Source organism: Bos grunniens, chromosome 18 (assembly GCF_055505025.1).
Source record: "Bos grunniens cultivar Pamir isolate PY7600 chromosome 18, Bosgru_T2T1.0, whole genome shotgun sequence".
NCBI classification, from domain to species: domain Eukaryota; kingdom Metazoa; phylum Chordata; class Mammalia; order Artiodactyla; family Bovidae; genus Bos; species Bos grunniens.
The window spans coordinates 40,922,614-40,936,842 of record NC_141182.1 but is presented as its reverse complement, the minus strand read 5'-3'; the positions used below and the strand labels follow the sequence as shown (position 1 = coordinate 40,936,842).

Genomic DNA, 14,229 nt, shown 5'->3' with positions numbered 1-14,229 from the left:
CCCTTTAAAATGCATCTTCTGAAATGTATAGGAAATCAATCAGCTGATACTTATTGATTCCCAGATAAATAACTCCAAAGACCAGTCAGGGAAACAAAAGAGGAATGACAGCTCACTAGGCTTTGAAAGTGATTGATGGCTATTGTGTGGGGTAGGGTTTTCATTCCTAAAATATTTAACAAAATGTACAATACAAGTAATAATATTAGCTGGCCATTTGTAGAATAGCTGGTCTCTGGGCTCATTAAGTAATCATTTTCTCTTTTAATTCTGATGACTCAATTCGGGAGGAAAAAAATATTCCAATTCTACGGATGAGAAAACCGAGGCTTAAAGACAGAAAATGCCCTGCTCTCAAAGATCTTGGAAGGAGTGGCGCTGGGTATCGAGCCTCGTCCCATCTGACTGGTCCTGAGCTCTTTATTACTGTGTTACACTGCTGAAAAACAATAACAAAAACGCTTCTAGCTCTTCCTCATTTACAAACTCGATGTTTCCAGCTCAGTGAAATAAGCATCTTAATCATGCAATGAAAGAGGGAACACCCCTAAAAAGTAAATAATGCAAAAAACTAACTTATAGATACTGATATATCAAGCAAAACGTGTACTGTGTAACCGTTGCAAAAAATTTAATTAGCAAATAAAATGCACACAAAGAATTCCCCGGCAGTTGTTCCTTCCGGAGCAATGATACAGAAAGTAGGAAGGAACATAAAGTTTCTTTGTGTTAATCTAAGGGTTAACAGTTGGCTGATGATAGAAATTAATAAAAAGAGGGCCCCCTGCACTGCTCCCCCGTGCAGCAATGATTTAATTCACTTGCCTTCAAGATGGAGATGGGCAAACACAAATATCAGTCCATTTAAGCACAGACTGTTCTATTAGAATTGCACCTTGAATTCTGCTCAGCCCTGGTTCCTAAAGAAAAAAAGTGCTTAGTCCCCAGCCTCCCCAGGTCGCCTAACCCCTTTGCCCGACCTCCACAGGAGGCCAACCTCTAGCAGAAGAGAGTCAAAGAGACAGATTCTAACTCGAAAAGTCTGTCCCAAGGAACGAAAGAGCTGGAAACCACTCCTTCTTTAGATCAATAAACAAATTATTTTATGGAAGGTGGTATTTGGAGATCACACACAAGAATTACACGAATTTTATCAGAACAATATTATCATGCAAAGGGAGAGAAAGTTTTCTGAATAGCAGACCCCAGTAGTCCCCACGATCCACACAAGGGCCTGGTATTTGTCACCTGAGCAGCCAGGCTCCTGATTCAGGCAGAGCCAGCAGTCCCTGGAAAAACGTCTCACAACGGATCTAGCTCCTGTCAACCTTTTGAGACAGGAGGGAAATGTGAGGATCAAGTTGCTGGTATCACTGAGATAAAAGGGCAGTGTGTCAAAACGCAGCCAGTTCTTCCGGGAGGGTTTTGAAAATGGTACGTACTCCAATAATCTGCAATATATTACTTGACCTCACCAGACAGCCATTGCTAAAGAATAAACATGCCAGAAGGCACGGAACGCACATCCCCCCCAAAAGGCAAGCATATCACCACTGGTTACATCACAGAAGCATTGTCACGGGAAATGCCAATGAGATGACCAGATCCTGGGTGAGCCCCTCATTTGTCACGCACTTAGAAAGCCACTGTGTCTTCCTCGGGGTGGCAGCAGTTATTAAAGGGGAAACTGCCACCTTATGGGCTTTAATCAATACATTTTCAGATGATGCAAACGTTCGTCTCATTGTGTCTGTCCTTCTGCCTCTAAAATATGCTAGAGGAGAATTTTAAATAAGACTAAAATTCAAACGGTCCCCCACCAGACTTCAACGAAAGCTTTTTTTCATATAGTTTCAGAAATTCGTGTGCAAAGGGTGAAAACAGCTGAAAAGGAGGAAACGGGTGGGGGGGGTGCGGTGGAGGCTGGGAAGAGGGGAGAATGAAACAAAACAAAAAGCACACAGAAAATAGATATTAAGTTGTCAAATCAATGAGCTCAGAAAAGAACTGCAGACAGGGTGTCTGGCATTTTGCTTAAGAAATGGTGCTTCCAGAGTCCATGAGAGTTCCTGGTGGAGCTGGGCTTCAGATGGCTCAGAGCAGCCCGAGGACTCGAGGAGACCTACTGGCAGTGGGGACCAGTGCAGAGGCCGCCCTCCACCATCGAAGAGGTTTTGGCTGCACAGATGAAATCCTTTAATGTCCGCATGTGGCAGCTTTTCCCTCTCCCACATTCCCACACTGCACTTTCCCACCTTTTGAACTCTTCTTGGCTCTCAGAGCAGGATTGCCACCCACCAGAGCTGACCCTCTTTCAGGTGGAAAATGTTTGTGAATAAAGTTTCTCAGATGTTGCAGGAATCCTACAGAGTTTAACTGCCAGATCCAGCCATGTTTCACCAGTGAGATGCTCTCTGCTCGGTACAGATTTAAGGCTGCTGAAATAGCCACTTGGCATCAATAGATTACAACCCCCAGACTGCGAGCCCTGGCCGAGGAGGCAAAATAATTAAAGCACTTTAGCTGTAATTTTGATAAGATTTCCCACCCCCTTCAATAGACTTCATAGAAATAACAGCCTTTCTGTAATAATTTGGAAGGCTTTGCTTGACTTGACTTTAATAGATTTTAATAAAGAATTTTTTTAAAAATTTAAAGAACAACAACAAAAAATCGTGCCACTTTCTTCTCTAGTCAATAAGAAATAAGTATTTCCAGATATTTTGAAAGATAAAATTAAATAATCAAGCTATTCAAGAAATTAAATTCCATATATAATATCTATGTGGTCTGTGATTTGTTTGCTTCTCTATAGTTGATACAGTTTAGCTGATACAGTTTCCAAATATTTTCTCCCTCTTGAAAACAAATTTATAACAATGCATATGTTCTCCAAGTAGCAAGTTCTGGTTTACATTTTTAACTTCCATGAGAAAGGCGAGTTACTATGACAGGGAAGGATGATTGCACTCACAGTCCTGAGTACTGAGTAGGGAGGCAGCGGTGCAGACAGGTCAGCAGTGTGAGACCCAGGGCTAATGAGGCTGGCTTCGAACCCTGGCTTGTAGCTGCAACAAGTGGCCACACCTCTCAGTCTGCCCACTGGTGAAACCGAGCCGAGGGATGCCCTTCACTCTGTTGTCAAAAGGTCTCCTTAAGACTACAAATCCAAGGTGCAGAGTGCAGGGTCTGGCATAAGGCAGGCACCCAAGAGCAGCCACTGCTGGTGGCTATGTCTGGCCACCTCTGCACACCTACAGAGAGGCCCCAGACCCTGCCTTCTCAGGTGCCTAGAAACTACAGGCATTAATGTTCCCTGAGAGCCCTACCATCTAGCCCTTCCACGAACCAAAATCTCATCCAAATCTATAGGAATTATTTTGAAACCTCAGACATGCAAGTAAGAACGTCATTGTAATTAAGGCTGAGATGGGCATTTCTGTGATTAATCTCAACTTTAGAGGCTCTATGGGTTGGTTTTCACAACCTAAATAGGGTTACTTCATCCTGCCTATGTGTACGGGTGAATGTGTGTTCGATAACAACCAACACAGGCTAAAAGATCGTGAGGGACTGAGCTGAAGGACTAGCAGAGACAGAGAGAACAGGGTGGGGCAGAGTACAAGAGACAAGCCCACCTCAGTAATCAAAGCTAAACACAGCTCAGGTGATCAAAGCCTTGATAGAAAACTTTCAGGTTAATGTCAGCTCAAGCCTACGGTGATCATTTTTCCTGTGTCAAAATGGCACTTAATTTTCTCATTGTAAAGCTACGGAGTAAGAATAGGTAGGTAGAGGAGGGGGACCCTACAAACTAATTTTCCTTCTTGCATCTCTTAATGTATCTGCATAACCTTCCTGCCACTACCACCCAGAGGCCCCACTTGGAGATCTGTGTCCCTTAAAAGGGGCTGCTGGCTCTGTGTGGATGAGCTTGGTGGGTCAATGATGGAATTCCAGGGGTTCTGTGGTGAGTGTGCCCTCAGAAAGGGCAGCTAGCCATGGGTCAAGGGAGGTGTTCTGGGCAGGAGTGGGGTTGAATGTGACAACTCCAGAGGCAGGTTGGATGGATTCTAATCCTGGATCCTCCACTCCCCTCTCTCAATGTCTGAGGTTCCCTTCCTGAAATTTGGGACAAATATAGTACCTGCTCATAGAGAGGCTGTAAGGATTAAACAAGTCGAGTGCTTAGAACCCATGACTGCCATGTAGTGAATGCACAGAAATAAGCCACTGTCATCACCCTCCCAGCAGGATGCCCAGCCTCAACTCAGAGTCTGAGAACTGTTGCCTTATACTTCTTGGTTTGCCTGTCACAGTCAGGGAGCCCAGAAACACAGCTCTCACTGGCAGGGCCATTTTCAGGGTGTAACTGACAATAAAAACAGAGTTGAGCCCCAGACACCCTCCACCCAGGTATTCCTCTACTGTGAATTGACATTCCCCTTCCTCTCAGACCCCCAGTTCTGCCCCCATGTGGTACAGGCCCTGGTATCCCAGGGCACTGGGACACACGTGTCTCCCCACCAGGCTGTGCGCTCCTTGAGGGTCAGACTTCCCTGTGCCCCTTGAGATGCCCAGGATGGGGCCTGGCACATAAAAGCTGTGGGAAGTGAACCTGATTTCCCCCAGGGGGATGTATGCAGATGTCTGGAGACAGGTTTGATTGTCACAACTGGGGAGAGCTACTGGCGTCTAGTGGGTAGAGGTCAGGAATGCTGCTCAACATCCTATAAAACACAGGACAGAGTCTACAAGTGGGTAACATCCTTAGTGTCACACTTGAGAAACCCCGGTCTAGAGAAACAATGTTCAGGCCAGCCTGGCAAGTCCCACCAAAGGCCTCACCTGGATCTGGTCTCTTAGGGCAGATAAACCTGACCTCTAGCATGCTCAGAGGCTGTGAAAAGCCAAGCGCTCAATGCCCTCTGTCGGACAACGCAATGGCACCCTACTCCAGTACTCTTGCCTGGAAAATCCCATGGACGGAGGAGCCTGGTGGGCTACAGTCCATGGGGTCGCTAAGAGTTGGACATGACTGAGCGACTTCACTTTCACTTTTCGCTTTCCTGCATTGGAGAAGGAAATGGCAACCCACTCCAGTGTTCTTGCCTGGAGAATCCCAGAGATGGGGGAGCCTGGTGGGCTGCCATCTATGGGGTCGCACAGAGTCGGATACGACTGAAGCGACTTAGCAGCAGCAGCAATGCCCTCTGTAGCAGCAAAAACTCCAGTATAAGAGAACCCAAAGATCTACAATGATTTTTTTAAGTGAAAGCTGCATGGGTAACATTTTCTAACAGCCAAGAGAGTCCACTAAAACCAGCCCTGCTCTCTGCACAATGATGTAGGAAAGGGGGCCTGCATTCTTTAGGGTCCATCTTCTGATCATACATGTCCCCCTCCACTTTGTGATTCCTTCAGCTCTTTTAGCCCCAGTCCTTCCACTGTGCACAGACACTGATAAACTCACTAATCTACCCTGGGTAATACACTGTGAATAAATAGGAAATCATCTCATAACAGGTGTTTCTAGCAAGAACACCCTCTCCAGCGTGCACACACACACACACACCCCAGCATCACCACAACTGAGATCCTGGTGGGCCAACTCCCTGGCTTAGCTCGGTTTGATTGCACATAGGACTCTCTAAGTTAGCTTGGCTCTTAACCTCTATGGCATTCAATGCCACCAAGGGTGGCCTAGACAGCCCAGACCTGAGCAAGCAACCCTCTCCTTAACAAAAGGCCCCTCTCTCAACAACTCCCAAACAGGTACCACAAGACCAGGTAAAACACAATGAGCCACACCAGTCAGACCCTCCACCCCCACCTTGCCTAGGACAGCTCCTTTCCCTCCAGCGTCTCTGCTGTCCTGCAATGGCATGTCCAAGACGGGGCGGCCGGTGTGCATGACAGGCATGGTTTCACTGAGCTACTCGGCTCACAAGCCCCTACTAGCAGATGTGAGTCTCTCCCATGTCAGTGAACTTGCATCTTGCTTTTAGACTCCAAAATCCAACCTTCACAGTCTGGGAGATAGCATCAGGTCACCTGACCGCCGGCAGCCTTCCAGCCCAAATCTATCTCACCTGGAGACAGGGTGAAGCAGGGCTGAGCACTCTCATCTGCTCAGGGTCCTGGCAGAGGTTTGTGGGGGACTCCCAACCTCAGCATGGACAAAAGCTGACCTACAAAAAGCTCACTTCTGTTTTTAAACTTGCGTCAAGTCTCACTTTAAATAATGCTGAGAACAAAATGCAAGCTGATATTTCAGCTTACTTAAAAGGCTTATTAAAAACACTAAATCCAAAGACGTTAAAAAGCTATAATTGTCCTCATTCAAACTGGAAAAATAAATCTATTTGCTTTCTTCTTTTATGATCCTCTTCTTTAAAAAAAATAAGTTCATCTATATTCTCATGAGCATCATTGCTGTCTTTTTTTCCCCTTCCATTCAAGGCACTTTAAAAACACCTGTGCCATTCACAGCCAACTTTTGAGCAAAAGGCAACCACGTTTGGGAAAGGCTGTTTAACTCTGATTCCCTTATGCCAGAGATAAGTTTCTCTTGCTCAGAAAGGTGAAGTTCAGAGTTCATTTGAATGGGCTCTTGGATTTTATAGGTCTGACCTGGTGGAAATTTCTTTGGTTACCTAAGGCAGAGTAGACAATCTAATCTGTCAGCTTTTTGGGGCTCAGCAGGCAATGAATGATTCTACATCTCAGCACTGCCTTCAATACCCAATGGGCAGCTGTGGTTAGTAGGGCTGCACATCCTGGCCACCTCCCTGTCCTCTCTCATAATGGGGGTTACTGGCCTCCGGCTTGGACCAGAGCAGCGTGACTGTCTCTCCTTATTCTGCCCTATGTCTTCCGTGAAGACAGCCCCAGCCAGCAGTTAACTTGCTGAGTTGTGAGATCTCAAGCTTGCTCAGAAGTTAAGCACTCCAGGCACAGAACAAGATGGGTTTTCAGAGCAGTGGTCCAAGAGAATGCAAATTTATTGAAAGCGCTTTCTCCAGGTTTTCCATAATTACCATTTATGTCTCCAGGAACTGTTTCCCCGAACCCAGTTTAGGGTGAAAGCATTTTAGAGACTTTCTCTGCAGATGACATATGAGGTACTAACCTTTTTTCATATGCCCAGATGTTAAGTTCATTTTCATCACATTTATGCAAATTTCATTTGAACAGTAAATCAAAAGAAATCTTAAATCATTGTACACTATTTAAAAATCCACACTAAATCCGGTTTACTTGCAGTGATATTAACATAAAGTCACAGTTAAGGGACTGAAGGTAGGAAGCAGATGTCACAATCCCGTTTTCTATGCAATGGCCCCAGAGAGACCTGGGGTCCCAGCCATCCATCAGATCAAAAAAATGCCTCTGCCTGGTCACAACCCAAATCAAGTGTTACCAGCTTAAGGGTATTCTGTAGATTGAAGCCTTCTAAAAGTTTTCCAAACTTTGGGAAAACAGGGATCCCTCAATCTAGGGGCCTGTCATCCTTGTTAGTGTCTGGACTCAGGCACTACAAAGTTCAAGTCAGGGTCCCAGTAGTGAGACTTCTGGCAGCTCACTTCTTCCTGGGGGTGGAGGGGGAGTTAATTCCTAGGGCTCTGCGGGCCTGCATTTGTCAAAGCGCTGGACGGCAGTGCTATCATTACCAAGCAAATCAGCCAGGCGGTTAATGGTGGAATCAGGAGACATTTGCACTCCGCTATCAGAATGACATCATAACTAAAGCAGCCTTCAGCCAGAAGCCTTAGGCTCTCCCCAAGCAGAGGCCGGAGGGTTGCCCGCTGCGCCCCTGCGTCTCCCCAGGCCAAAGCTGAGTCCCCTGCCCCTTCCCGTCAGGCTGGTGGGCCGAGCTGCCAGCAAATTTCCTAGCAAACAGAAACTAGGGTTACAGTCTTCTCCCAAGAAAATCTACTTTTCCCCAGGTTCTGAACATGTAAATAAATAATACACTATTGTGTTTTTAATAAAATTTGAGATATTATAAAATCACTTATCTGGACAGGCCACGGTCGATATTTTATGATTGTGGCTACATTTTGGCTATAGAATTTATGGCATTTCCAACAGAATTGTCAGTCTCTCGGTGACTCTGTCTTTAGTAAAGAAGCCCTGCACACTCTCCTTCGAGCACTAGAAATAAATGATGCTGGAGAAATTGGAGGGGGGGGAGGGAAGGAGCTAAGGGAGAAGCCCTTCTTGCTCTTGTTGTGCTTGCTTTCCTTTCTTTTTAAAGCACAGCCGATCACACACACACACACACACACACACACACACACACACACACACACACACACACAGCCAGAGACACAAACCTTAGAATAATGGGGGAGGCATTTGGCGACGAGCTGCAGACGCGGCGCGGCGCGACTAGCAGCCGGCCCGGCTCGCTCTCTGGCTCGCAGCTCTACCCTCCACCGCGGCGGGGACCGACTACCCGCCAGGACCCGAGATGCCCAACTCCACCGCGTCCCAATGATCGCCTCCCGATTCTCGCTACAGGTACACGCCTGGCCCAAACACCTCACCTGACCCGAAAACTCGGGAGCAGAGGGGGGAAAAGTTGTGCAAGCTGCTAGCCGGGAGCGCCGGAGCCGGCGGCTGCAGTCCTCCAGCCAGCGAGCAGCCCTCCGCCGAGGCCCGCCCGGCAGCGCACGGCGCCAGGGCACCTCGCTCGCCTGCTTTGCGCGCTAACCTCGGGGCGCACCGAGGCCACGGCAGGGCACTTACTTGGCACTCGCTTTTGAGCGTGCAGGTCGTCGCAGTTTTCACTTGGGTTTTCAAACAAGTTTCAGGGAGGGAGAATGAGGGGAAAGGAAAAAAAGAAAGAAAAAAAAAGAAAGAAAGAAAGATCCAATTATGCAAATAGGCTCCGGACTGGGAGGCGCGCGTCGAGTCTGACGCCGCTACTGTACGAGTTCTCGGAGCAGCCCCGGGCCGGGCAGATTTATGGGGGCGCGTCACGGCTACGCCAGGTCCCGCCGCCGGAGCATCTCGAAGTTAATTAAAGCGGTAATGTCCACTTTCCCGGCGACCCTCCGTGCGCGGGTTTACTGTTTCACCGTCCAACCCGACCCGGGCGGGGGCGGGGACGCTTTCCCCGCGCCTCTCTTCCTTCCCTCTTCTTGCTCCCCCTCTTTTTCCTCTTTCGTCTCTTTAAGTCGCCTGCCTTCCACTCAGTGAACAATGAACAAAGATGTGAGTGATGGGAAAAGATCGCCCCCTCCCAACCCCAGCAGTGAGCAAAGCCGGTCTCAAAGTAAAAATCCAGTTGCTAATATCAAACTGGAAAAGAAAACAGCGCGTTCCCAGTCTAACCTCCCCCCCGCCACACACACACACACACATACACACACACACACGCACGCACGCACGCTCACCCCACCCCAAGTTCACCTAAGCCCTGGTTGGGGGCGGGGGCGCAAGGCCAGGGCTCCAGGGGCTGCCCAACGCGCCCGGGACACCGGGGACAACGGACACTGGCGGTGGAGAGCACTCCGGCCCAGCCTGCTTCTCGCGCCCCTCCCCGCCTGTCCTCCCCCCAACCCCCTCCCTGAGTCTACACCGGCCAGCCCGGCCCCGCGGCCCGCTCGGGCTGCCCTGCGGCCGGATGCGCTCAGCAAACGCGGCCCCTGTCGGTTTTCTGCTAAACTGCACAGCGGCGGCGGCTGCCGGGAGAAGGCGCAGGAGCAGCCGAGGCCGGCACCGCGCGCGCACTCACCCCGCCCGGCCCACTGCCCCTACCAGCGGCCGGCCGGCCGCCCGCTCCCACCCGCACGCACTCTTGCGCGCCCACCAGCGCCCGCGGGCTCCCCGACCCGCAGGCCAGGACGCCGCGCAGCCGCCGTATTTTCTGCTAAAGTGAAAACGAAGGCGGCTGACAAATCACGTCTCCTGTGAGGCACTCGTTAGACATAACAATATCCGGCAAACAAAACCCAGCCGTGGCTGCGACCGGCGCGCGGGGCTGGGACCCCGCCCTGCCCCTCCTCGCCCCCGCTCTTTGCTCAGGCCTGCGCGGTCCCCTGCCCACCCCCAATCGATAGTCCGACCTTCCACCTAACTCGAGGGTTGTGTGCACGTTCGCCGGGAGGCGGACATAGGAACGTTCACAATACAGAAGTGTGAAAAGGAGGGGAGACAACTTTCCACCTGTCCCCAAAGAAAGCCCTGCAGGAGTTTTCTCAGAAGAGTGGGCTGGGGACAGATCTCTGCCCCCAATCCCCTTTTCATTCTTTTTCCTAACTTCCCAGCGCCTGCGTTTCCACCTTCCACTTTACACACATCCATCTATATACAGATATCTATATTTTAAATTATTTGCAAAACTGCAACAGATGGGCGCGTCGAGATCTGGACACTTTCCTACTCATCATCAAAGAAAAGCTCCCCCCCCCCCCTTTTTTTTTTTTTTTTTTTTTTTTGCCTAAAATACATCCTGGTCCCGCCTACGACTGTTTTCCTCAATTCTTCATCTTCAAAAAATGTCTTGAAGCAAACAGAAAGGTTTATCAGCAAAGATCATTCTCCTCCCAGTCATACATCTGGCCTGGGGATTCCGTTCCCCCAAATTGCGCTCTTCCCAGACGCCCCCAACCCTCCGTCTCCCCGCCTTCCTAAGCCCCCACGCCCGTACTCCCCCACTCTGATTGGCCTCATTTCTCCAGCCCCGGGCTGGCCGGCTCAGCTCCCTCCATAACCTGTTACTTATTTATCTTTTTATTTTTATTTTTGGCCCCAGGATTGGCCCCCCGGGCCTGGGATAGGCTAGGGCAGGTGCTGCGGTCACCACCTGCGCTGGCAGGCGCCACGGCCTTTCCTGGGGTCGCGAGTTCGGACCCTGACACCCCGGCCCTACCGAGCCCCCGGCCTTGGCCTCGCCCGACTCCCCGGGTACAGGAGGCCAATGAAAACACAAAATGGCAGGTCTCAGCGGCCCTTGGCGCCCGCGAGTTTGACACACTGTAAGCATCGGCTAACTTTGATTAAAAAAAAAAAATTACAAATTACCCTTTCTACCCCCCGGCGGCGGGGCCGGAATCCCGCAGCGAGGCGCGAAGGAAGAAAGGGAGCGAGGGGCGCACAATTCTCAGGCAAAGGAGAAAATGGGGAAAGTCACTTGAGCAGAAGTTTCCGCGGCCCCGGGCTCCCAGTCTCCACAGACTCCCCCCACCCCCCAGACCCTTTTGAAAGTTTCCCGGGGCCGAGAGCGGCTCGCGGGCCGCGCGCGGCTGGGGGGCGCGGGCTGGGCCCAGAGCGGGGCGCGGGGTCCCGCTGGCGCGCCCGGCGCGAGGCCCGGCGGCTCCTTTTCAAAGTAACGGTCCCGGGACCGCGGCGGGGGAGGCGGCGGCCCAGGCGCGGGTCCCGCTCGCCGCCGAAGTTCTCTAGCGCCCTTCGATGCCCGGCCGCCGCCGCTTTCTCGGTTTCTTCCTCTTTTTTTCCCCCCGCTGACAGCTTCTCTCGCCAACGTCACAGCCACGGATATTTAATTAGACCATATTTTTTAATCGCGGTGGGGCGAGAAGGAACCCGGCGGCAGGCCTCGCGGAGATGGGGAGGGGGAGGGGACGGGGGGGCCGCGCCAAGAGTCCAAACTCACTTTGCCACCTCCCGGACGCCAGGGCCATCCCCCCACCGCCGCGCCCCCCCGGCCCCCCACCCCCACCGCGCCGCGCCCCAAGACCCCCCCACCTTTGTTTTCCTTACCTTAAACACTGAAACGCGGGCGTCGGGAGCAAACTCGGGCACGTAAACGGAGCGTTGTAAAAGATTGTGTTCAATGAATAATGAAACATGTCCACATGATTGACTTGATCATTTTCCGGGGCTGAGGGGGGACGGGCGCCCTGCTCGCGCGCCTCGCTCGCCCACTCGGCAGAGCCCTGCGAACTGTTCCCAGCCCAGCCCGGGCAGGGCGGGCTCGATTTTCGTCTGCCTCTTTTCAGAATCGCCCCGTTCATTGATACTCATCACCCAGCCCCAGCAGACATCCCCATCCCCGGCTCGGCCTCCCCCTATCTGGTAGGTGAAATGCATTGTACCATTAAAAACGCTCTCCATTGTCGCCCTGGCATAATTCACAGCAACTAGATAGGTCTTGCGGCATTTAGCTTTGATGAGCCAGAGACTGAACCCTTGATATAATAATCTACAAAGAATGGTGTGTGATCGTCCATTTTTTCTCTCTGTCTAGCAACTAAGAAACCATTTAACACAGCGCAGCTTGCTTCTGACCTTGAGCTCATGTAAACACACTTATTAAAATCTATCTATTCTCCAAGAGCTACATTCTGATTGTCAGACTCGTTACTGAGACATATATCAGCCCCTTCGCTTGTCACTACTTTGCATTCCTGCCTTTGACTAAAGAATTTTTTATCCAGCCGAGAGGGAGAGAGAGATTGCCACGGAGGGAGAGAAGAGAGAGACGGAAAGGGGGAGAGGAAAAAGCGTAATTCTTACCTGCTCCTGAAACTATTTAAAGTCTGTTTCTTTTCTGGGGGAAAAAAAAAAAAAAACTCCCGGGTGAATCTCGGTGGACAGCGGGACGCGGAGAATCAGTCACAGCCCGGGCGTTTAAGGGAGTCATCAGCGATCAAATGACGTTGATCCGCGTTGTAACCTTGTGGCGTATTTAATGTAAATAAGGCAGTTATGTTGCCAATCGCCGCGATACAAACACGGAGAGGTCGTCAGCCTCGCCTCCCGCGCCTGCCATTAGAGGCGACTTTATTTACAGACACTATTTAGGAGATCATGATAATTCTAAAACAATACTAGTGCCAAATGATTATGAAAATATGATTTTAATTAATCACGTAGTAGGCAAGGAAATTAGCATACGGTAATTAAACTTCGAGAAAAACGTCACGCAGGTTCTCTGCCTTATGGGTCCAGAATAATCATCACGCGGTGGGCTCCAGGACTTAATTATCAAACAAAATAACTTTTTTAAGGCAACTTTGCAAATGCTGGTCCTCAAGGCAAACGCTTTGGTAAATAGTATAAGGCGAGGTAACAAGGTAGAGATGTGAGTGATGCTTGAGGTTGGGTTTCTGTGAAGCAAGGAAGAGGGGGAAGAAGGGGGGAAAAAGCTGAATAATGCAATTATGGATTCTCTGTCCTAGAGTTGACAAAAGCTGGTGCCTCAAAAGCCTCTTTGTTATGGGATTATATAATGATCCTGGTGTCATTATGGGAAAAAAAAAGATTCAGTAATAATAATAAAAGAAGTATCCAGATACACCAATGAGGAGCTTGTTTTAAAGAAAAGGCTCGCATGTGACATTGGGGCATGTTAATAGCAGAAACACAGGATCCAAAAGAGTTGACAAAGAAGGAGAAAGGGAGGGAGAGAGAGGGGAAAAGAGAGAGAGAAGGAGGGGGAGAGGAGAGAGAGACTGAAGAGAGGCCTGTGTTGTGCATGATTAAGAAATGATGGAGACTGATTGATTATTCAAAACGTCAAGCCACAGGGACACTTAAAACATTGATTCAGGTAAGACTTGTTCCAGCCTGCCCAGACTGAGTTTCCCTTAGATGACTGGAGGGTTTAAACCAGGGCACCACAATACAGAAAAAGCAAAAATGCAGAAAAAGCACCACACAGCCTCCCCATTGCCAACCCCTTCCTAGAGGAGGGACCACTTAGTTGCAAATAACCCGTCCAACAGTGGGGTGAGATGAAGAACACTTCACACTGGAAGACCAACCTGGCAGTGGGCAAGAACCGGGGTCTCAGGTAACAGGCAGAGACCCAGCATCCCAGGGCACCTGGCCATTGCACCTCACTGCGGGTGATCCCCCCAGACAGGGGCTCCGTGGGTGGGCACCCAGCCTGGTCTGTGCTGCACCGCCCTTGGACTCTGCCTTGAGAACCCAGCACATCCTCCTCTCTCTCACTCTCTCTCTCCAGGACTTTGGGGACCAGGAGAATCAGAGTTCCCCCAAACAAGCTAGTCCTATGAGATTCCTGAAGTCCACTCTTATCTCTCATATCTCTGCAGTGGTGGTTTTTTATAAAATCCCCTGCCTACCCCAAAAAAGTTTAGGAATTCAATCTGCATTTTCCAATCTGATGTGTCTGAAATTCTCTTTGAACAAATTCCAAAATACAAGGGGTTTTTTTTTTCCTCTTGTATAGAAATTAGCATCGCAATCACATCAATGATATCACTATCTCTATGGGAATGATAGCTGGAGCAG

The 14,229-nt window shown here is 49.8% G+C and overlaps 1 protein-coding gene across 6 annotated transcripts in view; it reads right to left on the bottom strand.

Moving 5' to 3' along the window:
• Nucleotides 1-12,631, bottom strand: part of ZNF536 (zinc finger protein 536) — a 449,081-nt gene extending 436,450 nt beyond the window's left edge. The window contains exon 1 of one of the 6 annotated variants that reach the window (XM_086349609.1): nucleotides 12,487-12,631. The gene's annotated coding sequence lies outside the window, so the exon portion shown is untranslated. Of the gene's footprint in view, nucleotides 1-8,754; nucleotides 9,328-11,730; nucleotides 12,312-12,486 lie in introns of those variants that run through there. The other 5 variants (XM_086349607.1, XM_086349612.1, XM_086349614.1 and 2 more) reach the window with 5 other exon arrangements.
• Nucleotides 12,632-14,229: the final 1,598 nt, after the last annotated feature.